General features: G+C 44.7%; 1 pseudogene; it reads left to right on the forward strand.

The window, feature by feature from the left end:
* The first annotated feature begins 21091 nt into the window (after nt 1–21091).
* Nucleotides 21092–22472, forward strand: LOC125518169 (annotated as a pseudogene).
* The last annotated feature ends 1615 nt before the right edge of the window (nt 22473–24087 follow it).

Below are 24087 nucleotides of genomic sequence, written 5' to 3' on the forward strand. Positions count from 1 at the left end.
ATGTGCAGTGTATTGGCGTGTATACACATAAAACTGAGGACAACTGTGGCGTTATAAGCATTCAATAACCTATGATTATAACACTTCTTAAAAGAAAAAAAAATATGAAGTTGGATAAATCATAAAAAAGGTCACAGTTTCTCTCGATGTAGGTAAGTATTCTTTCGCATAAAATAAAAGATGCAGATAAGTCTTGGAGTTAACTAAACCGGATTAAAAACAAATTGTTAATAAGAAGTATATAAACATGTGGCTTGTTAGCAGCATTCCATTTTATGGCTGCTCATGTTTAGATATGCTACGAGTGTTACAAATTCCAACAGCTAAACCTTTCATTGTGGAAATAAAAGACCACAATAATATTAATTGGCATGTGATGTTTGGTGAAGCAATGATGATATCAAGGCCACACATCACATTGATCACTAGCTGGAATCCTATAAAAGAACTAGCTTCTTCCCCTATGTAGCAGGTTCAGATTTAGCTGCTAGAGAGGAGAATATCAAAGTGTGGGAGGAGAACAACAATAATGAGCAGAGTGAATAGCAAGGACTGTCACAAGGGATGAGATGTATTGGGAATTTGAGTCGAGGGCACTCATAGAAGCATGGATCTTAGGAAAACGATGAAGCTAGTACGTAGCTGCATGCTGGCAACTTTTTTCACTTTCCGGGCAAACACAACGCGAGGCTATGTTATCAAGTCGGTCCAATTCACACCGATTGTCATCGTTCCATAGAATTCATCACTCGAGTAGGCATATATTTCATCACTTGTGTGACATGCTAGTGCATCCAATCACTCAAAAAAGCTGGACTTTCTTCCAAGAGTGGAAGAGTTGGCTAGTTGGCTGAAGGTTAACCAAGCCACCAGAGTATGAATCCTACCAACCATGCACAAATTTTTACTTTTGTCAAATAATCACTGACTCGGATCCGAATCGATCCCCACGTCTGATTTTTTTCAGGAACGTCCAAAAAAATCACGAGCGGCCGAAAACTGCCCTTTGCCCTCTACATGGTATATTTATCATGGTACTATAGCACCGTTCCTAAAATCGAATCAGTTAGCAAGACACTTTAGCGTTGTTGTTACCACAAGCGACCTGTCACCATCGGCAAGTGACTCCAATCTTTAGCAGTGTTGAGGTTAGCGCCAAAGATGGAGCGACTGCGGCTAAGGCCGGTGGTGAGCGCCAAAAACCAAATTGCGAGTCAAGCTGCTGTATTGGCGTCTACAAGTGGCGACGGCGGCAAGGTGAGTAGCACGAACTGGCATTAAGTATTTGCGTCCATTAATATATTGGTGTACTAAGCGAGAACGGACGGTTGGCTCTCAGCCTCCATGGAGGCCGATTTTTTGAAAAATCCAAAATTCAAAAATTTTGGTTTAAATTTTTTTTGAAAAAATTGTACAAGTGAACAAGGATGTGAGGCATATGTGTATAAAATTTCAGGATGAAATGCGATCTGTACAAAAAAGAAAAAATCATGATTTTGGAGGATGAATAGTAGCATGTGTTAACAAGCCTCAGATTTGTCGTTTTTGCACAACCCTCGTTTCAACATATTTCATCCTGAAATTTTACATAGTTGTGCAGTATGCCTTCATCTATCTCTATATATTTTCAGAAATTTTTGAAATGTAAAAATATGAATTTTCATGAATTTTGAATTTTGCATTTGGATGCCTCCATGGAGCTCGTCCTCTAAAAGCAATTTCCGTGTACTAAGCTCCCTAGATTTGGATTCTTTTATTACGTCACGGGTCGTGGGTTGCTGGGGCCCGTCTGTAAGTGTGTGTGTGTGTGTGCGCGCGCGCGCGTGCTCTTCTCTTCTCTATTTTTAAATTTCCCCTCTTCACATTTTCGCTTGTGAATATTTTTTAATTATTGTCACTGTTAAGATACTAAGGTCTCTAGATTTGGAGCCTCCTCATGCATTAACAGCTCTGAGGTTGCTGGGCCCTGCCTGTAAGGGTGTGCCATCGTTTTTTCTTCTATTTTCAATTTTCAATTTTATTTTTCATATTTTAAATCATGAATGTTTAATAAAATTTCTGCACATTTTTAAAAATGCCCGATCACTTTTTAAATTCATGACTCTTAATTTGTGAATATTTTTAAAGTTCATAGTTTTTTAAATGTTTGTGAACATATTTTAAATTTGCAAAGTTTATTCCAAATTTGTGAATATTTCCTGTATTTTAGTGTATTTGCCTCTAGTTTGAATTCATCTATTTATCAAATGTGTATAATTGTCCGCAGTGGCTTGCACATGGGAACGAGAAGAGATTGTTTTTTTTTTTGGTGTTTTTATTCAAGTTTTTGTTTCTTGATGTACGTACGCATGGATTTAGATGATTTATAAAATTTAACTAGCAAGAGTGTACTAACCCATGTATTATTGCAGCGTCGTTAAAATTATGCAGCGTGAATCTAGAGGCCACTTAAGGTTAATTAACCCTTGGAATCCCATCAAAAGTAGTAAATCTCAAATCGTAGACTGTTAATTGTCGGCCTTAACCTTGAATCTAGGCGATTAATGACCCTCGTAATCAACCCTCTATGGTACATTGCCACGGTTCCATTGTCACTAGTACTAACCCCGCTCAGTAGCCAATATGTACTAGTGAGTCAACTACACCAGTAATGCTAAAACTTGACGAGAAAAATCACTTTAGTGCCAATACTCGCGGCATACATTGAACCGGTGCTACAACTTGGCTTTGCTATGCATATACGGTGCAAATCGTGTTTGTATACGGAGATGATGCTGACAAGGCACGCCAAGTGGCACGGGACCCGCTGTCAGCCTCTGCATGATAGAGACGCTGTCAGCCTCTGGATGATAGAGATAGGGTATTCTGCCAGTTATTTTGTGGAAGACAACTCAGAATATTTTTCTCACAGAAAAGGACCTTGATGCACAATCCACAAATTATTTGCAAAAAAAGTGGCCGGTGCTATTAAAAAATGTGACCTACAGAGTGGAGCGGCGTTTGCCTAACCAATGTACCGAGAAGAACATTTTGTTTTACTTGGATACTCTAATATATATAACCTAAGCGTGCTGGAGACCCTACGTCCCATTTTGCACTGTAGTTTTTTTAAAGTAAATTATAAATTAAATGTAAATTATAATTTCTATCAATATTATAAATTCTAAATTAACAATGAACACTTTTCTATAATACCTAATTATTTTATTAAAAGTGTGAACATTTTAAATATATATTAATTTACTTAAATATACAACATATATTTTCCTTTAGAAAATTAAATATGAACATTATTACATGCATAATTTTTAATTATAATTTTATTATATGGATAAATTTTGAAATAATACATGAATAGATTTATAGTGTATTATATTATAACATAAGGTTGTAAGTTACATATATTTTAAAAGTTTCTGAAAAATATTAACACTGTTGGGTGGGGTGGTGGCCACGGGGGGAATATCGGGTACTCCCACCCTTAGGGTGCTCCCGGTGCTCCAAAACTCGGTAGCACATTTTAAAATGTTCGAAAAAATCTGAAAAAAATCCAGCACATTGACACAACATCAAAGTATCTTGTCAAAAAATAAGAAATCAAAATTCAAACCATAGCTTGAGAAACATAAATGATAAATTCAACAGTAAATAGTACAGAACATAAGTTGGGCTTTAGATTTGGCCCATTATCATATTGATGTACATTTTGTCATTTTTGTATCTCGAGCAATATTTTGAATTTTGATTTGAATTTTTTTAACAACATGCATTGATATTGTGTCAATATGCTGGATTTGTTTCAGAATTTTTCGAACATTTTAAAATGTGCTACTAGGTTTGGAGCGCTGGGAGTAGCAGATATTTCCCCGGTGGCCACGTGCACCTGCTGACTACATGTAGCTGGTTCGAATTCCAACCAACTATTTTTACATCATGTGAATATATGTTTCTCAAAGCATGAACGCTTTTATAACTACATGAGTATTTTTTAAAAATTCTGAACATTTTTAAACTTATATAAGCATTTATAAATTATATAAAAACTTATTGAAGGATGAATACTTTTATATACTGCATTAATTTTTTTTAAACACTGAACACTTTTAAACTTATGTAAGCATTTATTAAAATATATAGAAACATAAAAATTTCTTAAAGGATGAATACTTTTATATACTACATTAATATTTCTTTAAAACATTGAACACTTTTAAACTTATGTAAGAATTTACTAAAATATATAGAAACATGAAAATTTCTTATGTCATGGGCTTCCCGCCATGTGGCGTGCCTAGTTAGCATTGTGTCCGTATACAAACACCATTTACACTGTATATGCATGCCAAAGCCAAGTTATAGCACCAATTCAATGTATGCCGCAAGTTTCGGCACTAAAGTGAATTTTAATGCCAAGTTTTAGCACCGGTGGTGTAATTGACTCATTTGCAGGATTTTTTTGGTGGAGGGATAGAGATCTGCGCGCACTCAAGCGGAATTCAACGAGGCTGGTGCATGGCCTCAGGCTGAATGCAGTGGGCTGCGTGCTTTGATGATGGCTGCAAAGTGAAGATTTTTCGGTCGACTCCAAGCACATGCTCCAACTTTCAGGTACATGTCTCTCTCCAATCTCAGTTTTTCCTCCCTACATTTTTGCTGCGAAATCATAGGAAAGAATGCTCTCTACTGAATGAGCAGTAGAATTAGTATCTAAACGATTTACTTTTTACGTTCTTATATTCTTCCATTCCAACATTCTATCTAACTAGGAAGCTCTGACGTATGTAATGCCCACATTACAGTCACCTTACAAGCCTAACTGGGCCGCAAGGTAAAAGTTTGACCAGTAATAGATGGCTGGATTAATGGTGAGTGCTTCTACTGGAGTGATGAGACAACTCCTGGGTATGCTGGCCACCTTCATGGCGGACGAGTTCACCAAGCTCATAAACTTGCGGAAGGAGGTAAGTTCATCAGTGAGGATCTTACCAGCATGAAGGATGCCCTTGAGAGACTTTCAGATTTGGACGAGCTAGACAAGCAAACCAAAGGGTGGAGAGACCAAGTAAGGGAGATGTCATATGGCATTGAGGAAATCATCGATCACTTAATGCGCTGCGTTGGGGCAAAAAGTGAAACCGATGGGTTTGGAAGGAAGACTGCGCGACTCCTTAAAAAGTTGAGAGCCCACCACCAAATTTCCGGACGGATCAATGAGATCAAGTCACTTGTGCTTGAGACAAGTGCACAACACCAAAGGTACAAACTTGATATTCCAGCGTCAAGTGATGTAGCCATTGACCCACGAGTTGCGACACGATATGAAAATGTAGCTAACCTTGTTGGTATGGAAGGATCAACAATGAGCTTATCAATTGGGTCATAGACACCCTGCAATTTTTGTTGGCTCATAGACAGGGAGAAGCAGTTGAAGGTGGCATCGATTGTGGGATTTGGAGGTCTACATAAAACTACACTTGCCAACGTGGTATATGATAGGCTCAAGGGCGACTTTGACAGTTATGCTTTTGTGCTGATATCTCAAAAGCTAGACATCATAAAATTTCTCCGTGGTTTACTCCACGAACTTGGGGGGTGTACCTTTAATGATTGTGAGTTAAATGTTGTTCTTTGTTTGGCTTTTTGTGTGCGTTGGTTTGAATTATGCTGGGCACGTCTGCTCCTCTGTTGCCGGGTGGTGTTGTTGCTTTCCTGTCTGGGTCTGACCATGTTTGATGTGATATCGGTTGCCTGTTGGGAGGACATTAGGAGGCTACTTCTCGGTTTGTTCGGCTCTGGGTTGAGTTTGCCCACTCATGTTTGGTTGGATAGTTAGGAGGACAGTGGTATCCCCGGCTCGCTAGGGTTCAGGTCCTGAGGCTCGCATTTATTTTGGATTTATTTTAGGATTTCCGACGACGCGTGTTCAGTGGGAGGAGGCGTTCCCGTCGACTACGAGGCGCTACGGTGGCTTCGTAAAATCCCAGGATGATGTGCTCATAGGCGCTACGAGACTTGCCTGCTCCCCGCTTGTGCGCCCATCCGTGCTTCCGCATACGTGGCTTGATTTGATTGGAACAAAATAAGACCCGGCTCCACCCCCTTAAAATCAGGGGGGGAGCTGATTAGATTAGAAGGGAAAAAGGAAAAAAGACAGCCGTAGGATGAGATAGGAGCACAGATGAGAGCATGGAAAGGGAGCAGGCAAGCCAGATCCGCTCATAGGGATACAGTGTGCATGTGTGCATTCATAGGTGAGTACATGCGCATGTATATAAATACTTGCGTCTGTACTGTATTCAAAAGAAATTTGGGTCTAGCACAACCCGTGCAGAGCCGTTTCGGCAATAGACACGTTGAACCAACTTTACTAAGGGAAGGATGTTTCTCGTGAATGGTGTGCAGGTGATATTTACCAAAGACAAATAATATTGATCACTAGAGGCAAACGCACGCTTCGCCCTGCCAGTCTTTCATTTTGGCGTTGCTAAAACGTACATATATATGAGCGATGGATCACTCATGCTCTGCTATATTACAAAACAATTTTTATATATGAATGATGGATTACTAATGCTAACACCAAACATCACGATCATGGAGAATAGTAGAGGTCATTGAGCCATCGATGAAAATTTTGTTGGGCTTTTGCTGATGCTCAGACAGAAATACCTACATGACAATACAATTCCTTTTCCTTGAGAAATAAAAACTCTGGAGGGATAGATTTCATGACACCAAATGTCACACTGAGGCCTAAAGGCAAGTTATATCAAAGAGACGGCACATAAAGACGCAGTGCTTCCCAGTTCATTGGTGTATCATGATTCCACTTTCTAGGAATATGAACAAAGAACTTTGCAGGCTTGAGCCTTATAAGGTAAAATATTTCTTCCTGTTCTCCAATTCACACCAGAGCTCATTGCTTGGTACACTCGAGACTCGACTGCAGCAACAATGGATCAACAGCGTACGCTGAGCTCGGGGACAACCAAAAATATGGAAGCTTAGAAGCATCCAAATGGCCTCACATGAGTTGCAAATATATTCATAAGCAAGGACCCTGTATAAGAGAATACATGCATGATTATTTAGAAGAGTATGATTTCTCAAACCGGTTTGATCCTCTACTGGAAGCTTCCTAGTAGCAAAGAACAGAGTGGATGTGAAAAGCAGATGCTGGAGTAGCATAAGGAGAGCCTAGATGATTATCTCAACAACCAAATTTACAGCATCAGACATCTCATCAGTTTTCTAAGGCTATATCATAGATAACACATTATTTTCAAATATGCATCAACATTCATGATTTCCTTATTTGGATGAGAATGTACCGTCAGCATTCCTGTCGGCAAATGCTCATAAAGAAAAAGTAACATTACCTGAACAATCCATGTAGAGGGGAGTATTTCAGACCTTAGATTTGAACCATATTGCTCCCACATAAGGACAGTAGGGAAGTGCTCATACCTATCAGGAACATCACATCCAGCACATTGTAGATATTAATTTTTTTTTTCCTTTTATGCACCCTTACATCTTCGTAATGTTGTACTGAGAGACCAGTGTCACAACACGTTCCTATTAGTAAAGGTATAAATTAACATTTATCCAAAATCATCATACCCATGCATCTTTGTTTTGAGAGAGATGGAGAGATAGAGGATAACTACCCTGAATATGCATACAGATTAAAAAAATTGTACACCTCCAAACCTCTTTGTAATGTTTGTATTAAGAGACCAACGACATTCTATTAAAAAGGGTATAAATATAAAACATTTATCCAAAATCATCATGACCTTGCATCATTTTTGTTTGGAGAGCAAGAGACAGGGGGAGAGGAACTCTACCCTGAATATGCATATAGATCAAAAATATCTGTACAGATGCATTGGTAATTAGCAATGCATACATCCTACTGAAGCTCTTCTTATACCCAGCTTGTTTTGTCCAGGCTGCAAAAACTTGGGGGAAGGGTCTTAATATCTTATGGCTTTGTTTTTGTGAGGATGAAATTTGACAAGTTCAAACATACAATAAATATTAGAATTCTGTCCTCGTCTGATTCTATCGATCTATATAGTTATTGAGCTGCAAAGGATCGGTAGTTGCAATACTTTCCCATAAAAAACATCACTGTTATGCATGAGATGCCAAATTGCCGAATCTTGATCTGAAGATAAAACATGCTTTCAACATCAAGATTAGCAAATTAAGGCCCTCCAAATCCACATAACATACATGTTATAAAGGAAGGAGTTTAGCAAATTAATGGATCTTTTGAAGCTGTTGCTTATAAGTGAGAAAGTAGGATTAATGAAATAGCTGGAAAGAAATTTACTAGGAACAAAAATTAACGGTCTTTCTCGGCTTAATATTAGAAACCTGGTTTCAGGAACAACACCAGCAATAGACAATTCTATTTGTGAACAATCAATAGAATACTATTACTACCTGGCACAAGGGAGCTAGGAGGTAGAGTTGTGCCATATAACAACCAACGAAAGAACATACGTAATGAAACATTGAGAACCAATCGTTCGATAAACAATTACATGATCTAGGGTAATATAATAACCAACATCAGTAGGGTAATAGTGTGATTTAAATATAATGAGAAGATCATGAAGATGGCAAACTAAATCTATTTTGTACCAAATGTTTTATGCTTAGTAAGAAATCATGATGCTGGTAAACTAAATCAAATAAAAAGCATCAATCCAATACGCATAAGATTGGACATGGACGTAGATAAGCAAATGGCCGATATTAAAATCTGGAAGATAGCATCTGACCATTTTTGGGGGATGAATAATTTATATCGCAAATAAACATGGTAAGCCTTAAATGGGCTCGTGTGGAGCAATATGTGATCCAGAAATAAGGCAGCTCACCAACAAATAAATGAAACGGAGGGGATCGCTGCCAAGAAACTCACTTGCCTCCATCATTTTAATACCCTATATCTCCAAACTACATTTCCAGCATTTTACGATGGCAATAACAAAATAAACAGGAACAACCTGATGCCCAATTTGCAGCTTGCAGCATGAGCTCGCCTCTCTCATGCCCCTTGGAGATGATCTGGCCAGGTCTGCTTCCGCTCAGCGTAGGGCCTCCATCAATTAGCTCCCCGCCTGGAGTTGCATTGTTGGAATTTTGCTAGTAGGTCTTTGGCCCAAAGCCCAACTAAAATTCTAAAATTCTCTTGGCCCATTCATGCACACATGTGAGTGGGGTGAGTGAGGCTAAAGTTTAGTCCCACCCCGGAAGTTGAGAGAGAGTTGCACCTCTTTATAAGGTGAGCTCTTCTACCACTTGTATGAGCATGAGAAGAGGAGACCTACACGCACGCTCCTCCTCGTCACGCCACGCCACGCCACGCGGGGTTGCGGGATTGAGCCGAGCCGAGGACAGAGCTATGCACGACTCGACCTACCCGGCCCGCCCGGCCCGCACTATATAGTTAGGCAGACGTCTACCCTAGCCGCCGCCGCTTCGTATGGTTTCTCACCACTGTTCCAGATCATTGCGCCGCCGAGCAAGTCTTCTCCATCCCTCCTTTCGGCGTGCACCGGGAGAAGGGACAGCAGGCCTCCGGAACCCCGCCTCTCATGATCCTGTACGGGAGAGGGGCGATCAGGTTTTTGGGGAAGGCACAGTTTAGAAGGCACAGTTAAATTTGCGTGCGTTTCCACAATAGACAAAGTTTAGGGCGCATTGCATTTATTTCTAGTAGCTAATTAGTACTTCGATATACTATTTCTATATGCATGTGTAGTGTGAATGCTATTTTTTAGCCCATCTCACAATCAATAGATAACCACCTAGCTTCCAGAGAATTTCCAAGCGCGCCTTCTAAACCGTGACGGAGGAAGTAGTAAATCTCAAGTCGTAGACTGTCGGTTGTCGGCCTTAGGCTGGTCACAATGGGCAAGAACATAGTCTAGTAACTTACACACTTCCCTAGACTATGTTACTACCTCCACAGTGGGTAGAAACATCTATGTAGTGTCATGCAACAATATATTTATTATGTTATAGACTCATTATTTCTTGGAGTGTGTGATGTTCCGGTAACTTAGCTAGTTACCACAAGCACCTCTCTCTTCATTAAATATGTGACACATAAGCAAAGTTGTATTGGAGTGTGTGATGTTACTCCTAAGTTCCTCCCCATTGTGACCAGCCTTAACCTTGAATCTAGGCGATTAATTAATGCCCCTCGTAATCAACCCTCTAGGGTACATTGCCATGGCTCCATTTTCACTACTAACCCCTCTCAGTAGCCAATATGTATTAAAAAACTAATCTTCATTGTTGCACACATTTGCAGGATTTTTTTGGTGGAGGGATAGAGATCTGCGCGCACTCAAGCGGAATTCAACGAGGCTGGTGCATGGCCTCAGGCTGAATGCAGTGGGTTGTGCGCTTTGATAATGGCTGAAAAGTGAAGATTTTCGGTCTACTCCAAGCACATGCATGCTCCAACTTTCAGGTACATGTCTCTCTCCAACTTCAGTTTTTCTCCCTACATTTTTACTATGAAATCATAGGAAAGAATGCTCTTTACTGAATGAGCAGTAGAATTAGTATCTAAACGATTTACTTTTGGGGCTTGCTTCGGTAGACCCCCCCCCCCAACAAAACGTAGAAGGGCAGATTGGTCATACAAAAGAAAGGTATGCCCACCTCGTATTATACGGATGTAACGTAGACCGCGCGCATGCAAAAAAAAAAACAAAAAAACTGCCCGCACGATCTACCCGCCCACCCCATCTACTCGCCCGTCCACCCCGTCTACTCGGCCGCCCCATACGATCGCCGCCGCCGCGGATCACCGCCCTCCGACCCCGTCCGCCGCCGCCGTCCGAGCCCGTCCGACGCCGCCGTGGCCGTCCCAACGGCGTGCGTCCAAGCACCCCGTCTACTCGCCCGCCCACCTCGTGTACTCACCCGCCACATCCGATCGCCGGCCCCGCGGATCGCCGCCCTCCCACCCCGTCCGACGCCGCCATCCGACCCCGTCAGACACCGCCGTCGCCGTCCCAACGGCGTGCGTCGCCGCATCTCACCGTCATCATCCACCCCCCGGACGTGAAGGGCCCGACGTGCCACGCCGCCTCCGCACCACTCTCCCCACCCCCCGCCGCGGATCCTGCCAAACATCCGGCCGGTGGCTCGTCGTGCACGTCGCCGGCTGCTAGATTCAAGGCGGGGACAGCTGCCGTCGTCGAACGCCGGCGACGCCTACACCGCGGGGCAAGGTTTGTCATCTAAACCTAGCGGGCATGATGGATATAAGTTAGGGCTAGTTAAGTGATGAATCTAGAATGTAAATGGAGGCCAGACTTAATTTAAGGAACACTTATTTATGTCATGACGACATCACACAATATGCACACACCGATGGGCAACCTCAACTATTTGTTTCACACAAGACAAAAACGTGTTGTTTGAACCATTGCTTTAAGAAAAAATTCATGGTAGCTGCTGGGTTCATGGATTACACGTCTTTCTATTTTTTTGCAAACCAACATGAGTTTTTGTCCTTGTTGTAATCAACACTTCAAATGGTTTGCGGTTCTGTGAGTTTGGTGTGTTGACATGGACGAAGAATCCGCATTCGGGAGGGACGAGAATGGTACTGATAAGGTGACTAAGACCGATAACGATAATTTGAACGAAGATGATGACAGCAGCGACAACGATTCCGTCTCGTCATATGATATCTTACCTCCGGAGGATTTTGATAATAATGAACATGGCGCAAATAGCGAGAACGTAAGTGGCGTATATTTTGTTTTTATTTTTGAATTTGCAAAGTATGGCATGGCTAACTATATATCTTTGTGTACAAATTTACAGGAAGATGTGGATGTTGACAATGTGCAACATAGTTGGCAGGAATCATTTGCAGATAACTTGAGCCAGGTTAGTTGTTAGATGTTGTACGTCGATCAATAGTATGATTTAAATGATAGTAATTGACATATATATTTTCAAATGAATGTTGTAGGAGGAGTCAGATGGTCTTGTACTTGATCACGATGAGGGAGAGATTGATATTGAGGAGGCTCAAAGGGAGCAGAAGATGCTTGAGACACATTGGAAGGTTATGGCTATGACCTTTCGGTCGCAAGGGGATGCATACATATTCTACAACAATCACGCCAGAGAGCACGGGTTTAGTATCAGGAAACAGAAGGTGAAACGAGGTGCTTCGGGAATGATACGGTATCGGCGGTTTCTTTGCTCCAGGGCAGGGAGAAGGCAGAGCAAGTTCATAACCATGGAGGGCCGCAAGCGCAGGCTTAGACCGGAGACTCGTTGCGACTGCGGTGCACATATGGTGGTGAAGCTGGACAGAGAACGTGGCGTTTGGTTCGTCGCATCATTCGTGGATGATCACAACCACGCGATGGCTCGGCCCGACGAGGTTTATTTTTTGTGGTCACACAGACGGATTGGAGATGGCCAGAGGGCGGAGATATTGGCGATGGAAGCGGCCGGGATAAGAAAGCATATTATAATGGACAACTTCATCAGCAGATACGGTTCGTACGATAAGTGCGGGCTTATCAGGAGGGACATTTACAATCTTTGTTGCAGAGAAAAAACGAAGCTCATTGCAAAGGGAGATGCAGAGACGGCAGTTGGCATTATGAGGAGCAGGAAGGAGAAGGACCCTGAGTTTTTTTTTTGAGTATGTGCGTGACAAGGAAGGGCGATTGAAGAGTATGTTCTGGTGCGATGCACAGTCGCGGAGAGACTATCAGGACTACGGAGATGTGGTCGTGTTTGATAGCACGTATAAGATGAACAGATACGGTATGCCGTTCGTCCCCTTTGTCGGAGTTAACAACCACCGTTGCACCACAGTGTTTGGTTGTGCCATCATTGCTGACGAGACGGAAGGGACATACGTGTGGCTGCTGCAGACATTTATGAAGGCAAACTGTCAGGTGAAGCCAAAGTCAATAATCACAGACGGTGACGCTGCAATGATCCGGGCTATTCGGACTGTCCTTTCAGATGTTTTCCATCGTCTCAGCTCCTGGCATATCGAGAAAAATATGCAAAGGCACCTGCATTACAAGTCACTGGATGAGTTCAGATCGCTCCTGTAAAACACTGGCCGGACGTGACGCAACGTTTGTTTTGTGTCCGTTTTCGTTCCAACCTTGCGTGGGGCCCTACGTAGGCCGTGCCCGCATGTCCGCCCACTTTGGTGCAATTGCATGCATGCGATCACGTACCCCCAGTGCAACGAGCTTCTTTTCGGTCTACCGGAGGGGGGTTCCCGACTACAATTTTTTTTGGACTCCGCCAAATGGCACGAAACTTTTTCCGCACGTTGGCATCACCCTCGACAGCACCCACGCCAGTTTGCATATTTTCCGACGCTCGATGCATTTCCTAGGATTTTCCCCGTGAAAATGCCGTAAAACACTGGCCGGACGTGACGCAATGTTTGTTTTGTGTCCGTTTTCGTTCCAACCTTGCGCGGGGCCCTACGTAGGCCGTGCCCGCATGTCCGCCCACTTTGGTGCAATTGCATGCATGCGATCACGTACCCCCAGTGCAACGAGCTTCTTTTCGGTCTACCGGAGGGGGGTTCCCGACTACAATTTTTTTTGGACTCCGCCAAATGGCACGAAACTTTTTCCGCACGTTGGCATCACCCTCGACAACACCCACGCCAGTTTGCATATTTTTCCGACGCTCGATGCATTTCCTAGGATTTTCCCCGTGAAAATGCCGTAAAACACTGGCCGGACGTGACGCAACGTTTGTTTTGTGTCCGTTTGCATTCCAATCTTGCGTGGGGCCGTATGTAGCCCGTGCCCGCATGTCCGCCCACTTTGGTGCAATTGCATGCATGCGATCACGTAGACATAGTGCAACCAGCTCCGGTTTCGTCCTGCCGGAGGGGGGATTCCCAACTACGTTTCTTTTTCACTCCGCCGAATGGCACGAAACTTTTTACACACGTTTCCATCACCCTCGACAGAATCCACGCCAATTTTCATATTTTTTCGGCGCTCGATGCATTTCCTAGGATTTTCCCGGTGAAAATGGCCAGAAACACTCGCCGAACGTGACATAACGTTTTTTTTGTGTCAGTTTTCATTCCAACCTTGTGTGGGGCCCTACGTCGGCAGTGCCCACATATCTGCACACTTTCGTGCAATTGCATGCATGCGATCACGTACACCTTGTGCAACGAGCTCTGTTTGGGTGTGCCAGTCTGGCTACTCTCAAAGCCGTTTTATTTTCGCCTACACCGAATGACCTCCAACTTTTTCCACGTACTCCAGGCACCATCGGGAGCATTCACGACAATTTTCATTATTTTCTGATGTCTGATGCATTTTCTACGGTTTTTGCAGTGAAAATACCCTAAAACACTGCCCGAACATGACGCGACATGCGTTAGGGTGTCCGATGTCGTTCATATCTTGCGTGAGGGCCTACATTGGGCATGCACACACCCTCGGAAAAAATTATTTCATTTCATGCATGCGAACACGCACCCCTAGTGCAACTAGCACCGTCCATATCTTGCATGTGTCGGTATTTCATGTGTTTGTTCCACATTAATTATTCCAAACTTTTTTCACATAGAATGAAAGTGCTTGCCCGAGTCTTGTCTGAATAACCTATGCTGTTTTTTATTCATAAGTGCGTGCCACAAAACTTGATAAGTGATTTCTTTACGTTTTCTCAAAATATTTATGTAATAAATTTGTATTTTGTACTGTCCTATGTGAAATAGTCTGAAGTTTCAAAATTCCGTTTATTTTGTTTGCTGTCGTTTCATGATGATGATGCCATTGTATGTGTTATACTACCTGGGCTGACCGACGTGGTGAAAAAACGCACCCGGCCGTGTCTCATGCCATGTTTTTGCCGTGTTATTATTCTCTCATGCATGTTTTTCACATACACGTCGCCACAAACCCGCGCATGCACAGAAGATCGCACCCACCGAATCGAACCTACCTCATGCCAGCCAACCAGCGCCTCCCTCGGATCCCGCCACCACGCATCGACCGGATCAGCCTCGCTCCCCGCGCCTAGCGACTCTGAGCCGCCCGACCGCATCCTCCTCGATCTCCCCGCCCCATGCACGCCTCCAACACGTCTCCCGCAACGTGTAGTGTTGCCCCGCGCGGGCGAGGGGAGAGGGGCGTCGGCCGTGGGCCGTGGGAGGGGGCGAGTGGCGCCCTGCCTCTATGGGCCGAACTGGGCCGCCGGTGACAGCGCAGAAAACGGCCTCATGAGCCCTGCGGCGGCCGCGTGCACTGAGGGACGCGTGCACAGCGCGATTTTAGTCCCACCTCGGAAGCGGAGGGGCGCGATGAGCGACTTAAATAGCTGCCTCCGCCCCCTCTTTCGAACTCATCTGCTATTACTCACCACTGCCCCGTTGCACCCCGATGCTGGGCCCTTTAGTGGGCTCAATCAGCCGCCCGAGTCGCCTTTGGGCTTGATATGGGTATATTCTGTAAGCTACTATGGCTCAGCATCGGTGGTTGGGCTTTTTTTTAAATAACTTAAATTTTTTGCCGGTATTTCATGTGTTTACCTCATCTTTTAACTTTCATGTGTTTACTTCATATTTTTACAGAATCTTAATATCCCATTAATAACTTTTTTTTTGCCGGTATTTCATGTGTTTGCCTCATATTTTTACTTTCATGTGTTTACTTCATATTTTTACAAAATCAAAATATCCCATTAATAACAATTTTCATGTGTTTACTTCATCTTTTCCTGCTGAGGTTGCGTGCAGTGCAGTGTTCGTATTAGGTGCACCCTGTGACGTACCCTCGTGTTTGCGTGCATGGCGCATGCACGTGCGCTTGGTGCTGTTAGGTGCACCCCGTGGTGTATGCGTGCGTTTGCGTGCATGGCACATGCATATGTGTGCGTTGTCGTCGGTGGTGCGTGCTTTCGATAAATGTCAGTGGTGTGGGGCTTTTTATTGATTCCGTGAGAGCTCAACTTATCACCGGGCGTCTACTATTCGAAGACCTGTTTGTTATACAACCATTCCATTACTCATTGAAGCAACATAATTTCAGATATTTTACATTCGAACGAAATTTTACATGAAAAAAGATTAACACTAAAACAAATCTAACTACTCCTCCTCGCTACTCAGAAGATCAACCACTACAGTCTGGCCGCCGTCTTCACCGCCGTCTGAGTCATCGGAACTGCCCAAGTATCCGAAAAATTCCTCCAAGGTAGCCGACTCCTGCGCTAGTGTATCGGTCGAGTCCCTAATCGCCTGCCAGTATCCCGGCTCGTCTGCCGGGTCCCTCGGGTCAACAATATCCGCCGGCGGCATCCAACCGGTCTCCGACGTGGAGTTTCGGATCGCGCGGATCAAACCCGGCGACTCCAACGGGTCGCCCTCCTCTTGCATCGCCGCCAGTTCCGGCGGGATCTGAAACTCAGGGGCGCCTGATGGAGCAGCGGGCGCGGCGGCGGGATTAGCCGGGGCGCCTGCGCGAGCGCGCCGACCGGCACGGGCCTGCACGACCGGGACGGCGGGGGGCGCGAGGGGCGCGTTTGGAGCGTCCGCGCGGATGCCCCGAGACTTGTAGAAGCTGACCACGGTGTCGAAGTCGCGGCCTTGCCAAAAGTTCAGGCGACCTTCGGGATTCCATGGACCGGGTTGTGCCGGCCCAGGCGTGGCATAGCCGGTGCTCGTCACGTGCCAGCCGTGTGCTAGGCGACACGACGGCGGCACGGGGATGCCGTGCCGGTAGATATCCACGGTCTGCGGCCCGGTGAGGCTAGAGGGCCACAGACCGCCGGGCGCGGCGCCGCGTCCACCACCACTGCCGACGCGTCCACCGCCGCTGCCGCCGCCTCCACCGCCGCCTCCCGCCCGACGACTGCTCCCTGCGCCTCCACTGCCGCCCCCACAACCGAACCAACGCCGGCCGAAACATCCACGCCCACGAGGCATCACGCCGGAGGGAGTTGCGCCGCCGGAGATCGATCGGACAGCGCGGGGTGAGGGCGGTTTCTAAGAGGAGAGGCGGGGTCGGGGCGGTTTCTAAGAGGAGAGGCGGGGTCGGGTGGTCAGACGCGTCGGGGGCGTTGGACGGGCGCGGCGAACGAGGCGAGGCGGCAGCCGGGCAGCGCGGCAGCGGGGCAGGCGGGCAGCGCGGCAGCGCCTCAGCGGGGGAAGCGGCACGATAACAGCGCCGTGCATGCATGCACGCCCGCAGCGCAATGGAAGCGGCACGATGACAGCGCGCTCGCCCGCGGCGTAATTGACGCTATGTCAATCCCGGAAAAAATAACCCACTGTATTTGTATACGTATACGCCGCGGCCGGGCGGGCGGGCGGGTGGGCACTTCTAAAAAATATGCCCATCATGCCCCTCGTTACGAAGGGGTATCGAGCAATCTCGGCCCTCCTTGTGTTAGAGGGGGTCTACCGAAGCGGAATTGTTTACTTTTTTTTTCTTATATTCTTCCATTCCAACATGCTATCTAACTCGGAGGCTCTAACCTATGTAATGCCCACATTACATGCACCTTACAAACCTAACTGGGCCCCAAGGTAAAAGGTTGATCAGTAAAGTAATAGATGGCCGGATTAATGGTGAGCGCTTCTACTGGAGTGATGAGATAACTCCTGGGTATGCTGGCCACCCTCATGGTGACGAGTTCACCAAGCTCATAAACTTGCGGAAGGAGGTAAGTTCATGTTCATCAGTGAGGAGCTTACCAGCATGAAGAATGCTCTTGAGAGACTTTCAGATTTGGATGAGCTAGACAAGCAAGCCAAATGATGCAACCGTCGACAGAAAAACGATGGCGTGAATAACTTTTCCAATCTTTCACAGTACGATGTCACTTGAAATGACGTGGCGCTCGTGATCTTGTAGATGCAATCATCATAAAAAACAACATTGAACAAATCGAAAACTAGGTTTACCAGATACAAACCTAATTAAACAACACGCACACCACCTGTGGGAAGGACGTGGACGGTTCTGAAAGAACCAACAGCGAACTAGAGGCCTCGCCTCCAATCTTCGTGCTGAAACACACAAAGGATTCAGCTTTTCAACTTGTATCAACATATGGTTGGGATGGTTGACTGGACAGTGGTATCCCCAGATGATATGCCGGCTCACTCTCTCTAAGGTGCTTATAAGGATAGTATGTTCATACGTGCATTCATAGAGATAAGTGTATGCACGTTTATATGAACTTTATGTTTGTACTGTGTTAAAAAAAACTTGTATCAACTAGTCATGGAAAGATACCCGACGCAAAAACTACTCCGTTACATGAGGCGCAACATCTTTTATTATGGTGCACGCAGGTCACGTACGCGGTAAATCTGACAGATTTTCTAAATTGGTTACCAAACGGACTTAAACTAGAGAAATACTAGGACTCTCTCTCCTACTTGACTAATCTGTAATTAACAAACTTTAAAAAAGTCCGGCCACGCTGATCACAAAAGTCCAAACGAACTAGTACTCTTGAATTTGCATAACTAGCACACGCACCTACAGTACTCCGTCACGTCAACACGGTGGTGTTTTGAACTTGGGCTCAACTTCATCTATAGATAAAACTAGCACAAATGCCCGTGCGTTGCAACGGATGAAAACATTGATTTCTAATTCCTATATATCAAGGTTGGCCTGGTCAAGAAACAATGTTGTGCAAGAACAGTTGTGATGACAAAAAATATATCAATTTGGGGATCACATCGTCAGCTTACCACATGGGTATGATTGTGAATAAATTAATTTGACTAAACAACATTAACTTGAAATTATTTATTCTATAATGGTGAAGGAAGTGGCAAATTCATTTCTGAAGAGAAAATACATTTGTCCAAAAAGTAATAGCTGCTTCTTTTACATAAACACGTAGAAAAGATTGAAGTAAATATTCTTCACATAGAATGCATATGGGTACTTTTGGATTTTTGAATAAACGTTAACAAATGTTTATGATGGTAGAACCACTATATGCACATAAGATATAATAGCACAAATGCCCGTGCATTGCAACGGGAGACATTGTTATATGTTTCATGTCTTCACCTATTTACGCCCATCCTCCTTTTAGTCCACCACGCGTCGGTGCATTGCAATGGAATAAGAATTCCTCGCACTTCTATGCATTTTGTAAAAATAATAATAATAACTATGACCAAGTGATACATTTATTTACAAACCACGTTAAATATCCTGACAGGTCATCAACATTTTTTCCTATGCCCAAGGACGTTCCATATAATTATGTCTATATTATATATTTTTAAATCACTCAGCCTCTCATTTATTCCCTTGAGGATAAATCTAAATCACCACTCATCCTTTGCTTTGTTAATTCCCTAAGCAGCTCTTTGACTCCTGACTACTCAAGAACGTATTTAAACTGATGGAAATTAATATGAGGTAGCAGGGTGGGACTATTTAAGCTTCTCGTGTTGGCGGCTCCTTTTTTACTTTTATAATTTGTCACTATTTACTGTTTATTTATATTGTATTTGATATTTGATTATTTGTCACTGTTATTTGATATTTTGCCACTTCTTATTTGGGAATTTGATTATTTGATCATTTTATCAAAAAACAATCCTTTCAATTAAAATTTGATTGTGTTTGCCTAAAACCAGCAACCAAATTGCCATCTGTACATGTTTGACTGAAGAACAGGCCGGTCACCTAAAATTCCTCAATGTGCGTGATGAACCTAAGCTTCGTCCCTGAAGTTGCCGCCCTTGCTGCTCCCGCAGGCGCACCTTGTTGCTTGCTGCTGCCATTACAGCTCGCTGGCGACGGTCTTTGCCGCTCCGCCGCTACATAGTACAACTACTTCTGCTCGTCGGTGTGTCCCTTGCTGTTGCTTCTCACTGCCAGAAGCGCCTCCACACCACTGCCATGTTGGCACCATCGTCGAGCTCGTCGGCATCAGCATGCCGCTGCATGACAAGATCAGCAGCATCGGGCTATGGCTGAACCGGATGCACAAGAACAAAAGAAGCATTCTAATGTGTCTTATGACCCCATATGCTTTGGTTTTTAAGTCCCTGCTAATCCACGTTGAATGTATATGGTTTGGTTCCTAGGAAAACATATTATGACAACAGAATATTTGTAGTTGCATGTATGTGATTCCTTCTCAACATGAACGCCAAGGAGCACTGCGTGAAAACCTTTACATGGCAGTCTTGCTGTTACTCCTGAACCCAAAACCGGCCATCTACTTGATTACTTGTCATCAAACCAAGGCAGGAGATTTCGTCGAAACTGGCAATCCAAGGCATGCCCGGCTGCCTCCACGCCGGGGGATTGGACACATGGAGGCGCAGACCATGTCCATCGCACCGGTCTGATCACCGGGGCCGCTGGTGCTTTTTCCGGCAAAGGTGTTGTTGCCGTAGCCTCGCCTTGCCTCTCGCCAGAGCTCTCTCCTTCTCTCGCACGAACGTAGAAGAAAGAAGGACGAGGAATGAGGCAGTGGACAGCAAGATATGCCCGGCGCACGAACGCCGCCGGCCGCACGAACGGCCTACTTTTTCATTTTCTGAGCACGAACGCTCTTTTACAGAGACTACAACACACGGGATTTATACCCGGGCGTGCACACGACCTGGCCTCCCCACAACTCATGCATGCATATATCTGGACGTAGCGCCCACGCAACGCCCACCGCCAAGCTCCACGCGCATGTACGCGATCTCTTGGAGACTCGGCGTGAGCCGCCTGCTCTTCCGCTGCTTCAGCCCAGCCTCGACGCCCACTTCGCCACGCCCCCGTGCTCCTCAGCTCCCGCGCCCGCCGCGCACGCACAACAACGGGACGCGACTGGCTCCAGCGCCCGGCGCGGCCACACCCCGCGCGTCCGTCTAACCAACTCACACACACGCATGCCCGCCACGCTCCCGATCGGTCCTGCGCGCACACACGCACGCCGTGGCTTATGCCCAACAAAAGGCGCATGCGCTTCAACTTCGGCAGTAGGTTCTTCCCCCTGACGCCCGCCACCGCCACGGGCTACAGCTGCTACTGCTCCTGCTAGTTGGCGCTGCATGAAGCTGGTGCTGCTCGACCGATCCCCGCCACCACGGGTTACCGCTGCTACTGCTCCTGCTCGTGAGCTCTGCATGCTGCTGCTGCTCGCCGGATCCTCGTGCTGCCATCGACCGGGACCTGGTCGCGACTCACACCATGGTCGCCCCGAGTAGCCATCTTCGTCAAGGACCAACGGTTGCGTCGCCGCAGGCAAGGATAAACTGCCGAGTTGTGTGAAGAACGCGAGTCCAAAGCAGCAAAAGCTTCACCGCCGTTGCCTCCCACACAATTGCTTCTTTTTCAACCTGCTACCCCGCCGCTGCTGGTCATCCTCTTGGAGGCGCTTGAGCTGGGGATGGGTGCGCCACAGGAGAAAACCATCTGACCATACACAAGGAGCCGGCACAGACGTGGTTATCGTTTGTGTCGGGTCCTTTTAAATCTCAGCCATCAATTTTTATGTTTAACATAAAATGAACGGACATAAAGAGGCGACTTATGAAGAACTATGAAATCCTCCGTCCTTTAATATTAGGTAAAGATAAAGATTTGGATTGCAATTTCTCCAATAAAAATATGTGTCACCCTCTTGCTGCCATAATAAAACTTGCTCGGCTCGTGTACAACCCGGTTGGCGCTATGAAGAAAATATTCCTTTCTTTCCTGGCGCAATGCAAGTACTACATATTTCTCCTTTCTTCCTCCGTCAGCCATATCAACGACATCATTAGCGACGGTATATGAGGTCACATCACCAAAGGGTGGATAGACCAAGTGAGGGATATGTCATATGGCATTGAGGACATCATCGATGGCTTCATGCGCTCTGTTCGGCAAAAAGTGAAACCGATGATTTTGAAAGGAAGACTGCACGACTCCTTAAAAAGTTGAGAGCCCACCACCAAATTGCCGGACGGATCAATGAGATCAAGTCACTTGTGCTTGAGACAAGTGCACGTCACCAAAGGTACAAACTTATATTCCAGCATCAAGTGATGTAGCCATTGACCCACGAGTTGCGACACTATATGAAAATGCAGCTAACCTTGTTGGTATGGAAGGACCAACAATGAGCTTATCAATTAGCTCATAGACACCCCGCAATTTTTGTTGGCTCATAGACAGGGAGAAGCAATTGAAGGTGGCATTGATTGTGGGATTTGGAGGTCTACGCAAAACTACACTTGCCAACGTGGTATATGATAAGCTCAAGGGCGACTTTGACAGTTGCTTTTGTGCCAATATCTCAAAAGCCAGACATCACAAAATTTCTCTGTGGTTTACTCTACGAACTTGGGGGTGTACAATCGTTTAATGATTGTGAGTTAAATGTTGTTCTTAACAAGCTGAGAGGACATCTACTGAATAAGAGGTACTTAGTTTAGTTTCTCTGTTGATGTTGGGCTACGTCGTACGTCTATAATGTTTCTCAAAATATATTTTGTCAGTTTTGAAAACAATTACTGAAGTAGCAAGGGTATAAAACGTACACAAACAATCAGATGTTCCTCTTATGAGCAAATCATTAATATGAATTGTAGTTGCATTTAATAACCTCATCTGAGTAAATATCTTGATATGAATTGTGTGCTACTTATGCCTGGACATAAATTATCAAACATAAAATGCCCCATACTTCTAGTTCATATACGATTTTCCCCTGTTTCATTTATTAATCTAGTACTACCAGCTAAGAAATGTGGTTAGTTTTTCTTCGGAGAAAGGCCATGAGGTGGGCACCATGAGGTGGTGGGCTGGCCAGCAAGGGCTTGAGCCTCACTTCTGTCTAATTAAATCTGGTCTCTAGTTCCTCCTAGCACCTACTCATTGTTTTAGCTTTTTCTTTAATCACTCTGAACATTAGCTTGAATACAATAATTTTCAATTAATTCCACATTTTAAAGACAATTTTTAATTTGTGCTACTTAGCTTAACACTAACGAGTTATTTGACACGTACTTGAATTGTAGTTGATGATATATGAGATGCACAAGTATGGGGTATTATTAAATGTGCTTTCCCAGAAAATGATCTTGGCAGCAGACTAATAGCAACTACAAGAATTCAGGATGTGGCTAAGGCTTGTAGCTCTTGTCGACATGATTACATTCTACAGATGAAGCCCCTTAGCAATGAAGATTCGAGAAGATTGTTCCTTGGTAGGATGTTTGACTCGGAAAAAGCCTGCCCTCACCAGATTGAAGATATTTCAGTTGAAATTCTCAAAACATGTGGTGGTTTGCCTCTTGCGACTATCATCATATCAGGCATGTTAGCGAGTGAAGGTTCCAACCAAGTGGAGTGGGAACATGTACGGAATTCTTTGGGCTCTGGTACAAATGTCACGCTGGAAGGGATAAGGCAAATCTTAAACCTAAGCTACAAAAACTTTCCTCCCCTTCTCAAGACATGCTTGTTGTATCTTGGTATGTATTCGGAGGACTACACAATACAGAGGTCTGATTTGGAACGTCAATGGATGGCAGAGGGTTTTGTTATTAGTAATGAAAAGGAACAAGATAAGGAGAAGGTTGCAAAAAGTTATTTCAATGAGCTTGTCAATAGGAGCCTTATTCAACTTGTAAAACTTGACAGTAAAGGGTTAGTGACACAATGCAAAGTACATGATATGATGCTTGATCTTATCTTGCTTAAGTCGGCAAAAGAGAACTTTATAACTATGGTGGATGGTCCACAAGCCATTAAAGGCCTGGATCACAAGGTTCGTCGGTTGTCTATCCACTTGGAGGGTGTAACTAGTGGACCAATGTTACCAGTAAATATTAGTATGTCACAAGTTCGGACAATTATGATATTTGGGTGCGTTTGGGATATACCTCTGTCAGAGTTCAAGTTTCTTTGAGTTCTTTTTGTTCCCAGCAACTTACAACCCAACTTTGCTGAATTATGTAAACTACATCACCTTAGATATGTAAAGATCACAAGCGATGCCCCATTCAAGCTACCAACACATATTAGATGGTTGCAGTACTTGGAAACACTAGATGTATGG

The sequence above is a fragment of the Triticum urartu genome, chromosome 7, assembly GCF_003073215.2.
Source record: "Triticum urartu cultivar G1812 chromosome 7, Tu2.1, whole genome shotgun sequence".
NCBI classification, from domain to species: domain Eukaryota; kingdom Viridiplantae; phylum Streptophyta; class Magnoliopsida; order Poales; family Poaceae; genus Triticum; species Triticum urartu.